Source organism: Phoenix dactylifera, unplaced genomic scaffold (assembly GCF_009389715.1).
Source record: "Phoenix dactylifera cultivar Barhee BC4 unplaced genomic scaffold, palm_55x_up_171113_PBpolish2nd_filt_p 000233F, whole genome shotgun sequence".
NCBI lineage: Eukaryota > Viridiplantae > Streptophyta > Magnoliopsida > Arecales > Arecaceae > Phoenix > Phoenix dactylifera.
The window spans coordinates 453,164-468,285 of record NW_024067734.1 but is presented as its reverse complement, the minus strand read 5'-3'; the positions used below and the strand labels follow the sequence as shown (position 1 = coordinate 468,285).

The 15,122-nt window shown below is 36.2% G+C and overlaps 1 long non-coding RNA gene and 1 other non-coding gene across 2 annotated transcripts; both read right to left on the bottom strand.

Moving 5' to 3' along the window:
• Positions 1-462: 462 nt before the first annotated feature.
• On the bottom strand, positions 463-1,625 carry LOC120105212. Its single transcript, XR_005507577.1, has 2 exons — positions 1,095-1,625; positions 463-947 (listed from the first exon to the last, which is right to left on the bottom strand). It is a non-coding gene; the product is annotated as an uncharacterized LOC120105212 (long non-coding RNA).
• A 1,021-nt stretch (positions 1,626-2,646) lies between these two features.
• Positions 2,647-14,881, bottom strand: LOC103718371. Its single transcript, XR_003387754.2, has 2 exons — positions 13,854-14,881; positions 2,647-3,120 (listed from the first exon to the last, which is right to left on the bottom strand). It is a non-coding gene; the product is annotated as an uncharacterized LOC103718371 (transcript).
• Between the last annotated feature and the right edge of the window lie 241 nt (positions 14,882-15,122).

The window sequence follows — 15,122 nt, the reverse complement described above, 5'->3', positions numbered from 1 at the left end:
CGGTGGCCTTCCCGTTGCATGAAATAAAGTCCAAAACGACATCAAGGTGAAGAAGCTCTAGGATCCCGTGAACTCTTTAGGGGTTGGCGTGATCTCAACGTCCCTGAAATGAAAAATATTGTGATTGGGATCCCAAAGCCATATCGACTTTGGCTTGTGGAAGTTCCACTTAATTAAGCATTCCAAGATCTCTCAACAAGAGCCTCTCACCATGAGAAAGACCGACATGGGAGCTGAATGCCAAAGCAATCAACGAGGCACGTGAGATTTTGTGAGGGCTCTCGACTAATTTTGGATAACTTTGGAGGTCGCGTCATCTTCCTCCTCTCCTGGGCATTTTATCAAACAAATTATGTACGTGAGTTTTCCCGATGCTGCAATTCCCTGAAAGTGCTTAAAAGCCTTGCAGCCAAGAATTTTATTTAGCATTCAAACAAAATTTGTAAATAAGCATCCAAAACGTTAAAAACGTAAGCATGAACAAAAGTTTCATAAACATCCAAATAAATACATAGAAAATTCTGAGCTACATGCATCACTCATCCTTCTCAACTCCTCCTCATCGCCCTGGTAGTGCTCTGTACACGAAGAAGTTCGAGTGAATGCTCACCGTAGCCACGCTCTTATATCACTTCTCGTATCCCTTGTCAGACCCGTCAAGATGTTGCTCCAACGGCGGCGATGCGCCCTATCGCACGAGGTTGAGGTCTGGCTCTGTCAAGAACCTGAGCATTACGGCAAGGAGGAGCGTTCAGGCGCCGACCCCTGATCTGATAGTTTCCGCGCTCCGCCGAGTACCGTACCGCATGCCTTGTCTAATGTTCTTTCGTGCAGGCAACCGTTGCATCTCGCCCATCTCCTGCTTTGAGATAAGTATCGCTGCTGCTGGGAACCCATCCGACCCACACACACCGAGTTAGCGGTGGTCCTTGGAGATTCCAGCTCGTCTGCTATTTGGATTAGAGAAATTAGATAGAATCGCGGCATGCCTCCACGACGAGTCTCTGGTTGAGTTAAATGGCAGAGAAACGGCTTTGGATGACACTCCGACGCTGGCTTTAAACTAAAAGAGCAAAAACTAAAAGTTCATCTACCTGAATATGTCAGGCAGCGGGTCTTCGATGTCTAAATCAAACACAACTCTCAATGAATAGAAAGAGACCTGAAAAGAGTAGAAAGATAATGTAAGAGAGTCAAAAGAGAATTTATCTAGAAGCTCCCTGAAAATACAATATATAGGCGAGGGCTGAAACTCCTAGCTAAATAGTTTGAGGCTATATATTGGTTGATAAGGCAACAAACAATATATCTTGATAGCGGAATTTGCTCGGATACTGTATTTATTAGGAAATAGTTAGTAATACGGCCAACTTGTTGCCAACTATGAAGAGAGTTTGAGATACATAAGACTCTCCACACGTTCTTTGGTTAGGTTTTGTGGCAAGCTTTGAATGATCAACCCACGGTTAGATAGCGAGCTTTTATTGATTGGTTCAGTGTATCGAGTATGAATGTGATGAAGTTGGAAGAAGAGAGTCTTTCTCCATTACCAAATTCTTAATAAAATTATTATATATATATATATATATATATATATATATAATCTAATACAATTTAATTACTCATTACATATCTTCATATTTAATTACTTATTATTATGTTAAAAATGTGCACTGCACGTGTTAATAATGTTTAATAAAATGGGTTGCATAAGTATAGAGTTTAATTCCTTTTGATTGATGACATATGGTTTAGCATTACTTAAACAAAGCTTTAAAGCTAAAGCTCCAGCTCGAAACAAGTTGGAACTCATGTCCAGCCAGGAAACGAGCTATTTTTAATAGGTTCATGTTTTGCCTGGCTCGAAATTAGGCTTCGCTTAAGATTTAGCTCGGCCAAGCTCAACCTGAAACCATTAGCTTGACCGGAATTTTAGGTTGATCAAGATTCACTCTAAACCTCTCCAACAGAATGATTAGTTGTGATATGCAAACACAAATTACATGAAGTACAACATGTGATTCAGCTAAACTTATAGGACTCCATACTTGGAGATTCTTTAATGGTGGTGAAGCTCTATGAGAAGGAGATTCTAAGCAGAAATATGGCTATACCATCAAATGGGAGCATCAAAATCCTGCGACCGTACCTCAAATGAGCAAAAGTTTGCCCAAATCTGTGCTTAAACAGGCAAAATGGGATAGCAAAGAATAGTGATGTTCATGACATTCTCTGAGACTACTTACATTTGGTAATAACAAAACAAACTAGAGCTGATCACTACGACCATCTTCTTCCCCACAAGCCTGATTGTTGCAATAGATATATGATACTGTAAATAATTACTTAAACTGAGCATATATGCTTAAAGAAATTCTAGAAAAGATCCACTGATGCAACTACATGCTGGTTTATTCGCTGCTCCTACTACAAATCATTGCCAAATTAATATATAATGCATCTCTCATTACTAGGTGATTCAAAGTCATATTAACCTATGAATCATAATTTACCTATAATAACCAATAGAACAAGAGCAATATTGACTAGTGGAATTTCTCTACCTCGAAAAGTCTGCAACTGCCACCTTATTAGATTAAGTGGCTTGGACAAAGATTCCATGTATCGAATTGGATAAAGCAAGGAGAGAGGGATAAAAAAAACAAATAAATGTAAACATAATGTACAGAATTGAATAAACCTTATGGCACAATCAATCGACAGAACAAGCATCATTAATGCAAAAATCAGCAAGAAATCCCAAACTAAATAGTCTAACTTTCACATATGAAATGTTTATGATTCCCAACTGGAGCTGGATATCCAAGTGATCAATAGCAAGTGCTAGAATGGCATTGGAATCTACTTGAGACAGGCAGAGCATTTCACAGCACAAAAGGCACATGCTGCTCGATAGCTTAACAAGTTTCAGTTGGAGCTGTACATGGAGATTCCCCAAACAAAGTTAAAAGTTTTTGAGGCCTCTTTTCCTCTTTTCACCTTAGCTGCTGAATAGGAGTGGCTCCTTGGCCTTTTCCCCAAAGAATTTCCAATTCATTGGCTCATTGAATAGCACAGGTATAAGCTGGTTTGCTATCACTATCCTCTTCTCCTGATTCACTGTATATAAAATGGTAAATTGTTAAAAATCACCAAACAAAAATAAGGTTCTCTGTTTAAGAGTAGAATTTAAGATTGTTTAAGAGAAGAATTTAAGCGTACAAAATCACATAAGCATCAATCATAAGATCAACCAAAATGTTCAGATGAGGCCTTCAAGTTCAAGGTTCATTTGTGGAAGAAAGTGTACAGCATTTTCCTAAACATTGACATTACTGACAGCTGAACACCTGAAAAGGAGGCTAGACCACAGTGACCAATCAATATTTATTTATAATCATAGAAGAATAGTATAAATATAACCAGGCAATTCAGGGGATTCCTGAGGCAAGCAATTGGGATATAGTCACTCTGGAAGGGCATCAAATAATACTCCTTTAGAGCTGCAGTAGAATACTGCCTGGATATAAAGCTACCTTCATCTTTTCCTTTCACCATGAAACATAGAGTGGCTTAATTGAGATCTAACAATTTCTTCAAGATATAAATATACATTCATCTGTGGTCATAAGCAAGAAGATAACTCATTCCTTGACCTACCAAAATATAGGTCCATCAAACTCAAGTTACCCAAAATTCATTGATACCATTGCAATTGTACTGTAGAGAGCTTCCTAGCACCAATGTTAGATACATGGAATTGTCTCCAACAAGTTTAAATCTTAGTACTTTGATCCACCAAGCATATGGTCATTACTCGTATGATATTTTCATAAGTATTATAATCATTTAAATTAAGCAAGCAATCAAATAGACATAGTTAAGGAAGAAGCATGCGACAAATGATTGAGCATATCACAACTATGAGAATGCAGAAATAGGCTCAGGAATTACTACAATTGTGATTGATCACGAAGAAAATAATTGGAGATTTCACATGTGACAATTTGTACTAGTGGTATCCATCAAATTTCGAAATTAAGAATTCGAACAGCAGTCTAGCTTTTTATATTAGAAAAGTTCTGCAGATCTTTGATCAGAAATGGCCAAAACAAAGTCCTCTAAGACTTAATGTCATGTAAAAAGGCTTTTCTCTCTGCACTAGAAGAATCTAAATTTTCAAAATAAATCAATTTTGGTACTTGTTCATCCTTCAACTTGAGGATTCCAAATTCTATAATTATTTCCTTGTTTAGTAACCTGAAGAAAGGCTCATTTGGAGAACCGCATTAACTAGAATGACCCAGACCATCGAATAAATATTTATACTTGACACGGCCACAAATCAGGTAGCCTATTGTTACAAGTAATCTATACCTAGACAACTGGCTTGCATGGTTTCGAGTTTGTATTCATAATTAGTAATTCACTTTTCCATGATGAATTGATTAACTTAGGATGGGATCAGAGAAATTTAACCTTCTAAACTCATTTGCATCATTAATATCAAATTTTTTATTCTGGTTTATGGAAATTCCTTGATAGAATGGTTTGGATTCATCAAGGTATACAAGTTAAATAACACATTTTTTTAGCAGAAAGAAAGGAGAAAACTCAAAGATTTAACCCACGTAGGAATTAATTGAACATCAGACATGTACTATAAAAACAGAGGTTATTAAGCAAACAATTTTAATTACTAATCTGCATGAGAAAAATATACTTGATTGAATATTTGAAATATATGGGGAATTTGAATAAATGCAAAATGCATGTACATTTGATCCATTTGCTTCCATGGTTGCTAAAGGAAACTACATATACGTGAATTAACACATGCAGGAAAAGAGAAAATATGTGCACAAAATAACTCCTGTTACTCTTTCATGTCTCCTCTTTTGGGACTTCCCTCCTTTGAAAATATAGCATGAGACTGGATGATAAGTGTAAGAGTGTAGCCGATAAATGCCAATGGAGTAGAATTTAAATCATAAATAATTAAACAAGAATATCAATTTTCTATGTTGGCCACATAAAAGATGATGAAAGCTATATGAATCATATGTAGAAATATGTTGAAAGTATACTTCCTATACAAATGTAAATAGTATGAACCATACAAAGGTTTCAGATGTCAAGCATACCAGCCCATAGCAGCTGGGAACCTGGCACCCTTAGGATGGTTGCTTTGGTGAAGTAGCCCAAACTGACCCAAACTGTCCTATACCAATCCCAAATTGATCCTGCACTACTTGGTACCACATTGTATCAAGATTACAGCGTTTTTAGACCTTATTTAAAAAAAGAAATGTCTTGGGTACTGGCTGATACCTTGTCTTGGTATTGTATGTACCTACTGGCCAGTGATAATTTAATGATGTGTTTCATTTCAAAATCGTTTGTTTCTTTAGGATCCTCAAGTTCTTTGATCATGGTAGAGTTAGTGAGCTTTGTAGCTCATTTTGTTTATTATACGATTATCCGGAGTAATTAGCAAGAGCTCTAGTGTACTTATTTGAAGAAGTGAACTTGATATTTGTGGTTGACATTTGGATCTAGTGGTCATTTAAGCGGTGTTAGCGATGTCTCAGTTTGTGATTAGTTGCTTGTCTTTGAAGATATAGTATTGTTTATAAAAGGATATGACTGTAGTTTGAGTGTGGATTTCGATCTAAGAGTTATGGACTGTGATCAACTTTTTGGATGCTATGTTCGAATTTATGGTTTCTTTTCAGAACAAATTTCTCTGATATTTTGATCAGTTATAATGGTCACACCTCAGGTTTCAAAAAAAGTCCAGATCTTGGGGCATGACATGAAGTCATAGCACTTGAAAATCAGTTTGACTTGCATTCTTGGTATGAACTCGGACATGAACTTTTCATGATTCAGAGGTATAGGAAGTCTTGATGAAAAGATGATTGAGAAGCACATTTTACGTCCATTAGATTTTGAGCTCATAAAGCTACCTCTGACCTTGTTGCAACAACCACAATTGTGAGGACTTTTTCAACAATGATTGTGGTAAACATCCAGTTGCATAATTAAATGGGAACTGATGGATCAATGATTGTTTAATCAAGACATTTTTAATAGCATTGACAAGGAGAAGATTATGCGACACTCTGAAAATAAGGAGACTCGTCACAGGCAATTATAGTTAACGTATCTATTTTCTTTATTTTTTAATGAGATGTCGTGTCTACTTTTCTTCAGTTAAGTTTTGATATTACTTTTCTATTTAAGATGTGATGAATGTGACAAAGTCTTAAGTCTTAACACTTCACCTCCCTTGCATTAAAATCTTGGCTTTACCCATGCACTTAAATCCTTATGCTTTAAGGGCTCTTTTCCTCCTCCATTTCTTTCCATAATTAAGTCACATAAAAGTCATATTGCGGGATTGGGGAAAAGGGTGGAGGGTGAAGAAGTGGGAAGGATATGTGTTGACAACAGCCAATAAATGAAGGTCACCATGAGATCAACTAGAAGCAATGGCTGGTGGAAACCAGTATAGTAGCTAGCAGCACGAGTTGATGACAGCCATGCACCACGTGTCCGCATTCCCAAAGGCACCCCTCTCTTTCAATTATTAGATATAACTAATATAATTAATGATATAGATATAATGATATAGGTATAACTAAACTGTTAGATAGTTATTTTTCTTTTCCTTATTCTTTCATCTTCTTCTTCATATGGCAGCTGGTCTTCTTTTATCTATTACCTTCTCAACCCTTCTACATTTTTCTCATTATTTTTTCTTTTTATTCTATATCTGGTCATAGCTTCACTTTTCTATTCTCCCCTTTATGTATATCACTAAAGGTATGCATAGTTTAAGGCTTATAAGGTTTTCCACCTTAGGTAGCTGACTAGACACTCAAGCACGCACATTATGTTTGCTACTTGACCATAAGTTTCTCAATCTTGTCATCTTCACAAATAGAGTAATGCTGCTTCCTAGACCATGAACTTTCAATACATTCCTGATATTACACAACTAAATCTCATTAATAGCACATAAACTTTATTTTGATACAATATTCTTTTCTTTGTTGGAGAAGGAATCATTCTACTTTACTCATTGAAACATCCACATAAATGCACCATCCACATAACTCTAGAATTTGATATGCAATATTAAAAATTTTATATATGAAATAATAAACTATTATTTCCACTAGCCCAAATGGTGCATTCTCTATTTGTATTTTTTGTCAAATGTTATGAATAATGTACATGGCCTAGTTTGATCAATAATAATTAAACACTATGTATACAATTTTAATATCTATAATATTTTTGTTCAAAGGAAGAAAACTCTTTACAACACAAACATTCAATTGTTTTTTATGTACTTAAAGTATCAAATTGTTCTACCTTCTTAATTATACAAACGCACCATATAAACTTCTAAGTTAGGTATGAAATAGTTTTTGTAGCATGTAAATAGCAACCAAGATAACTCTCCTAAGCATGAATATATCCTTTATTTTCAATTCTCCAATATTATGTACCATGTATCAAGCACTTATCTATTAATACTAGAAACAATACACATATAATGCCAATACTTGGCACTGACCAACAAAGAATGATATGCAACCTATCAGAGAATGCTTAAGAAGGTGCACAAAGTTATGGTAAGGACACAGTTCCTAACATAGCCCATTTTGAATAGCTTTTTTGCTGAAAAATGACCATTAAATACATATTTAACATTATAAATACTTCATATATTCTACATAATCTTCACAAACCTCACTCTGAGTAAAAGCATTCACAGCCCTTATAATTGATTGCAAGACATGTTAGGATGCATGGAGAGAAATGTGATGAAACTCCTCAACCCCACCCACCAAAACAGAGGGGCGAAGGGCTCTAGTTTACATGACAACATGAGCTCCTCTAACTTTGAAGGCAACAGAAGGTAGATTTTATAGAAAGAACCTACGACCTCTAGCTAAGAGATGGTTTTACTTCAAACCGCAATTGATGTACTAAACCATCATATAAAGCATTGTGGAACAACTCTAAAGCAGGTTCTGTTACATAATAATCTATCAGCCCAAGAGGTACAACAATATCAAACAGGCACCTCACCTAATTTGCGGCTATCACCAACTTAAATAAACAATGCCAAAAGATAAGTTAGCTCATCCATGATTATATCTTTATTTACGCAACTCATAACAATAGGATTAAATGGTTTAGTTTTTTGTTACTTTTAGTCACCAAGATATTATTTGGTTTTATTTAAAAAATGATAAATATAACCATAACTATCATCTATAACCAACTATTTAAGGTCAGCTTTATAAATCCTTGTTCAGCAATGGTTCATTTTAAGAGCTACCTCCAATGTTACCAACAAGTTTCCAAATCCATATAATTCCTTCCAAGCTAGCTTAAGTCTTCCCTCCTCTTTAGGAAACCCTCAACATAGATTTAAAGACCTCTCCTGAACAGGGCCTATTAAATCTCCAATAGTCCAAGTAAATGTGCATACCATCTCAATAGGTTTATCCATCATTTCGTGATGCCATCCGAATTTTAGACACTCAGATGACCGGGCCCATTTTAAGCTTTATGATTGTTTTTGTTTAACTTTCGAGCAATTTTCATATTATTTTTTTGGGTTATTTTTCTAGGGACTTTTGGAGTTGTTTTGGCAGCCAAATTGATGCCTGCTCAGTCCATATTTATTGGGATTCACTCTGCTGTCACTAGTTAATGTATTGCTTATTTTAGTAGTCCTCATAGAAGTCAACCAAGTGGCTTCTAAATTCAGTTTTATTTTGTATTTTGTGAGCCCTTATAGAAGCAGGATTAGGGCCTAGCTGAAGCAAATTATAAGCATTTGTAGCAGACAGTAAAGGGATTGTCGATCGAAGCATTTTAAGCAGGAAGTTTAATAAAGGAAAGGCCATAAGCCTCCTTTTCCTTTCTTCTTATTCTCTTTTTCTCCTCTCATTTTCTTCTTCTTTCATTGTAATATGCTTTATACAGCAGGATTATTTCTGATTACCAGATCAGAAATTAGATCTGGTCTTGTTTTGCTGCATTGCTTCTTATCCAACAACTCCTCATTCAGAATTACACTGTTTACAGTAGTTGCAGAGAAAAGAAGATGGAAGATTAAAAGATAATTCAGATCACTACAGATTTGAATGCCTTCAAGTACTTCCTAATTCACCAGCAGATATACATCATTTAGTACAGAATTTGTGAACTAACATACTTGTTCATCATTCTAAGTATAACAATTATACTACATATAACACATCTGCATCAATATTTTCATTTCTGCAATGTTCATTTTGTTCACTCAGGCCAAGTGCCAATAATCTAACCCTTAAATTTTATATGCCTTATTCATAAAATGTTCCCTTAAGTTGCCAAGGTGCATATCTGTTACTGAACATCACAAAAGCACCTCTCCACCTGAACTACCTTACTCTAATTCAAAACAAGATGGATTTGACATGAGACTTAGGGAGCACAGCTCAATCATTTTCATTTTCCCCTCACAAATTCCATAGGAACTACTTCTAGTGACAATGTCCATCTTTAGTAACAAAATACGAGCATTCTCTATATAAGGCTGCAAATGGGTCGGGTTGACCCATGACCCGGCCCGGCCCGATCCGTGTAGACCCGATTTAAAGCACCTATGAGACCGGGTCGGGTTCTAAAATTAGACCTATTTTATTTTTCAGGTCGGATCTGGGTTTACTAAATTATGACCCAACCCGACTGGACCCGAACCGACCTGTTTAATTTTTGGGGCAATTTTGGGTTTCCTACCCTATGACCTAGCCAAACCCAACCCAACTTGAACCTGGTACACCGTTAGGGCCCGCAAGGGTGCTTAAGGGGCTCTCACTCTCTATTTCTCTAATCTCTTCTTATGTTTGAGGAGAGGAATGGAAGAAACTATTTTGCCATTATTCTCTTAAGAAGGAAGTTCTAACTAATGAAAGGAAAATAGAGTATAATTTTGCTATGTGGAAAAAGATGGGTTCATGATGAGTCATTTGCAGCTGTTGAACTTTGCTATGTGTCATTATCAAAATTATATTCCTCATCTTGGCCTATGTATGCTTTTCTAGTAGTATGTTTAGAAAAAATAGTAGTAGGTGCATTCTAATAAATTCAGAAAATACACTGCTAAGTAAAAAGAATTAGCATAGATGCAATTCTTTTCTACTCAAAAAAAAATATTGCATACATGATCAGAATATTTTTTTGTAGCTAACAAGATTAAGCCTATCATTATTAGGCTAGTTTGTAATGGCATCAATCCTGGATTCTTAGGCACTTTCACTTATATGGTCCTGCATATCCTGCTTTCTGTAATTTTCGCTCATTACAAAATAAACCAAGCACAGGGAATGACAAATACAGGGATCCGACCCGGATCCGAATTTTTTGGGTTGGGATCGGATTGTATATGGACTTGACCTGACCTGAATGACCCATTGGATCAAAAATTTTAGCCATGGACCAAACCTAATCTTCTATTAGATTGGGTCTGTGTCCAACATTAGGACTCGAACAAAAAATCGGGTTAGGTTGGTGTTATTCATGACCCAGTCCGACCCAACCCATTTGCACCCGTATCTCTATACATTAAGAACAACTAAATTTTCTTGCAAGATAACATCAATAACCCAAATAAACAGATAATGTGATACCAAAATGTGATAGCTATTAACCATCATTATAAGGTTAATCTACCACTCATTCATGCATATCACACAAACAATCTGGTGCAACCTATAATCGATTACTACAGGCACAGATTGATTTCATAATAATCAATTATGGTGCAATTGATTAGACACTTCAGCAAATACTCATCATTCCAAAAGAACATCATAGAGATATATGAACGCAAAACAAAACATGATAGATATCTTATTAATGAAGTCTAATCAATGAAATATAATTATTGCAGCAAATTGAAAATAACCATAACAGAATAATAAAAAAAATATTACCAATAGACTCAGATTCTAAGGATGTGATAGATGGCAACGATTGTAATGATGATGGATGGAGATAATGATTGATGGACTAAGAAACGAGGGCTGGGCAAAAGATGGTGATAGAACTAGTCGAATAATTACCTCTGCGGGTTTGGTCCCTCCAATCCATTGAGAATCTTCAGGCTGCGCTCCACCAAGGTATCGAGATGAAGGATGACGGGGTCAAGAAGGTGGCTCCAAGAAAAAATTGGTAAAAGCAGGATGAAAGTGGAAGGAAAAGAGTCTCTCAGGGCTTCGCCTATCGTGGCACTCACCTTTTTAGAGTTTCTTCTTCTTTTTTTTTGGCTGTTGTCCTCTCTTTTTATATGCCGAGTTACTGTTCTGTGAATAGTAACCGGGTCGGGTTACTGTTCCATGAACGGTAATGCGTCGGGTTACTGTTTCGTGAACAATATTTTTTGTGTGTGTTGTTTTCTGCAGATTTCTGCGTATTTTTTTCTCTTTTCTAACTTTCCTCCTTCCATACATGCACAATTCTATTTTTAAGACTATCATCCATCCTTCTCTGTTCCTAAAGATGAGTGATGACTGTGGGCATTGAAGAAAGACTAAGACTCAAGCAATTAAATGTAGTGGTTTGGAGTTAGGTTTTATTTTCTATCACAACTAGGTGGACCCTTTTTGCTTGGCAGTACTAGTACATGACTCGACTGAAAATCCAAGCCTAAACATTGTTTTGGATAGAAGACACAAAAACAACAAAAAACATAAACTATGATGGAGTCCTGAGACTACATCACAATCTTAAGCAACCATCATTAGTACTTTTGCTGTGTACCAAATAAAGTCATCTCTTTATTTTCATCTAACATGAAGATCAAGCAGAGGGAGATAGATTACCCCTCACCAAATGAACAATGTTTACCTACCTAGAAACTTTGTGCTTGCATGCATCCTCATTTTGGCCTTTTATACCACAAGAAGTACTTATTTTGTTTCCCAGAAAAATTCAAGATGAAATTATCAAATTTCCAGCTCAAGTGACCTACTAATATTTAATTATATTTGTATTAAGGCTCGAGTGTACTAGCCCCGAACCAATTGTTCGATATTATACCAGATAGGTACTGGTTTGGCAGACTCTTGGATGCCTCAATAATTAGCAAATTGGCATAAACCGCCCAATATTGCATTTTATCAAGGCGTATTGACCGCACAATGCTTGGTACATTTTTATATAGACAAACACATATATACCTAATAAGCAAAAATATATCGTAGGTTGTATAATTTACAAATCCAAACCATTGATCTTGATCTAATTACTTTCAAACATGTACATATTAATTTTCAGCTGAGTTGGATGCTTTTATACTATAGATCAAACCAAAATGTGGTATCACACCCTTAAAATCATTGATTTTATATCCATCTGATGCACAGGAAAGTTACTTCAAAAATGCTTTTTTTTTCTTCGGGCATTTTACACAAAGTAGATCATGACCAATGGTATAGATTTTTCTATCCTTGATTTTCATTGGGACAAATTTGAGCTCAAATGCTATCAAAAGCATTCTAGCATATCTAGCCCAAATGTATGTGTGTATGCATGTATACACACGCCCTGGCCCATGACCAGTATGGGTTCCTACTTCAATATTTAGAACCTTAATAAGAATCAAGAAATTATAAATATACTTAGATTTTATGTGTATATAAATAATATACTCTGCATGCTAAAGGTGTTTCTATTCTTCATGAGCTAAAATCAATAGAAGTGGATGCAACTTAAGATATTTAGTCTAGATAACATGGCCCTGCATCTACTTTTCATTTAAGCCAAACTAAAATCAACGTAAGCAATTCAGTTAGCCATATTATTATATTTCCAACAAAACATGACAACAGGAATACTTCATCTTCTTAACAAATGCCCTTAGTGGTCATTACCTCAATTCTCAACCAAATTAGTATTAATAGGGAATTTCTACCCTTAGGGTTAAGAAAGGGGTTCAAACCATGTGCCCCATCCCCGAGGAACTTCAATTAACAGATATGCATGTGTTAGTATTCTTTAAGTAAATAAAGAGAATTCACAACTCGGTTATCGCATTGAATTTCTCCCCAAGTTCTTGTGACATGTGAAAGTGATTAAAGAGAACCTTCATTATCTTTCATGAAACAACAAGGTCAGTCTCCAAAATTCAGCATATATGCATGAATAAACTATAAAGCATCCATCAATAGGTCATTGGCAAGGACTTACAAAGTATTTCCAAAAGGAAAATAAGCGCATGTCTCTCATTTTGACCAGGTGGCCAGCAAATTGCAGAAGTAAAAGTAAAAGCACATCAGCAAGCATATATTAATGGATACAGCAATCTCAGTGACTCGATGAGATATCATCACCCTTGGAGTGGTGCACCTCAAAAGAAGTGGCAAAGGAGTAATTTGTGCAAGCATTTTCTAAATGGAAGGTTGGCAACACATAACATACAGAATCATATTTAAAACATCCTAACATGCTGAACTTCAAAGGTTATCAAGAATTTTTTGAAGAATACGAGGCTCTCATATTGTAGCATCCTCCTCTGCTTATATTGATGCGTAAAAATAAAAAATAAAAGAAAAGCACAGGCTGAGGGGCAATTCTGCATGCAGATGAGGCACTTTAGTTTCAGAATTTCAACTACGACACAAATCCTGGAAATTTGGCTTGCCTATATAAATCAATGAGCATTAAAGCAAAGATGGTAAACACTAGTTATCTACTTACATAAACAAATTTCAAGAACAAAACCGGACCAAAAGAAATCTATAAACACTGCAAACAAACAATTAGAAGGAAGAGAAACCAACTTAGGTTCGAATTCCCTTATCTCGTCAAGTTCTTTCCCCAAGAGATCCATCCACTTTACATTCCCCTTTTCAACTTTGTTCGAACCAGAAGCCGCCGGCTTCTTTAGACTGCTCTTGAGAAAGACCTCAACTTTTCCCTCATCCTCTCTAGTCTGCTCATCCTCAACCTTCGCATCGAATGACTTCTCCTCCAAAACCGCAGAAATCGGTATTGGGATCGAGGAAGCATGCCCTGCATCATCCGATTTCGGAGGGCTAGTCAAGCAATGGCGAGGTTGTGATGGCTTAAAGAAGCAGATGAATGGGCAACGGCAGTTGCAGGAGCAAACCCTCATCAAAATTTCTTGAGGATTAACAGATAAGAGATAAGTCTGACCCAGAAAAGAGCAACATAAGAGAAGCAACCTCCTCTAAATAGAAAGAAGGAAACCTCTTTAATTCAACCCAACCCTCATCAATCTCTTCAACCAAAAACTCCCAAAGCGCTGCGAAACGCTTATCAGAAACAGTTCAAATCCAGTGCATTCACCGAAAGGGGCAACCTTCCGTCAGAAAATGAAAACCCAAAAGCCAAAATTCCAGGAAAAAAAAGGAAAAGATTTGATTTTGCCTGAATGGTGTAACGGCTGAGATGAACGAAAAGGGGCAGTCTTTCCTTTAGAAACGAGAACTAGAGTCCCAAATTTCCGGGGCAAAAATAAAAAAAGATTGGATTTTACCGCACAAAATGCACTAGACGAACCTTTTTCCGTCCTAGAATTCCAAATTTTGGCAAAGAGAGAAGCAAATGACTGGATTTTGGCTTCAGATGGGATAACTTCATGCCACCCAAAAAAGGAAATAGTAAGGAAACAGTTGAAAGGAAATGGAAGGTTTCAACAAAGAAAGAAGAGAATAAGGAATCCGACAACAAATATTAGGAGCTTTCTTGCCTTGCCGCCAATCTCAAAAACAGGAAACGCCCGAATCCCTGCCAGATATTTTGGATATTGGGTTAAGAATATATTCCAAGTCTAACAAGACTAGAGATGCTGATAGCTTGATTGGGTAAGATGGATGGTGAGATAATCTCATATACTTTTTATTATTATTATTATTATTAATTACTTGAATAGGGAGGGAATTTAGGAAGCTGCATACGTCATGTTGTGTGTCCTCTCATGCATGGCCGCTTTTCCAAATCGACAGGTCGCAAGGGTCTCTTGGTGCTTCTTCTTTTATTTTCTTTTTTCTTTTTTTATTTTGACAAAAAAAAAAAAAGGGCAGCAA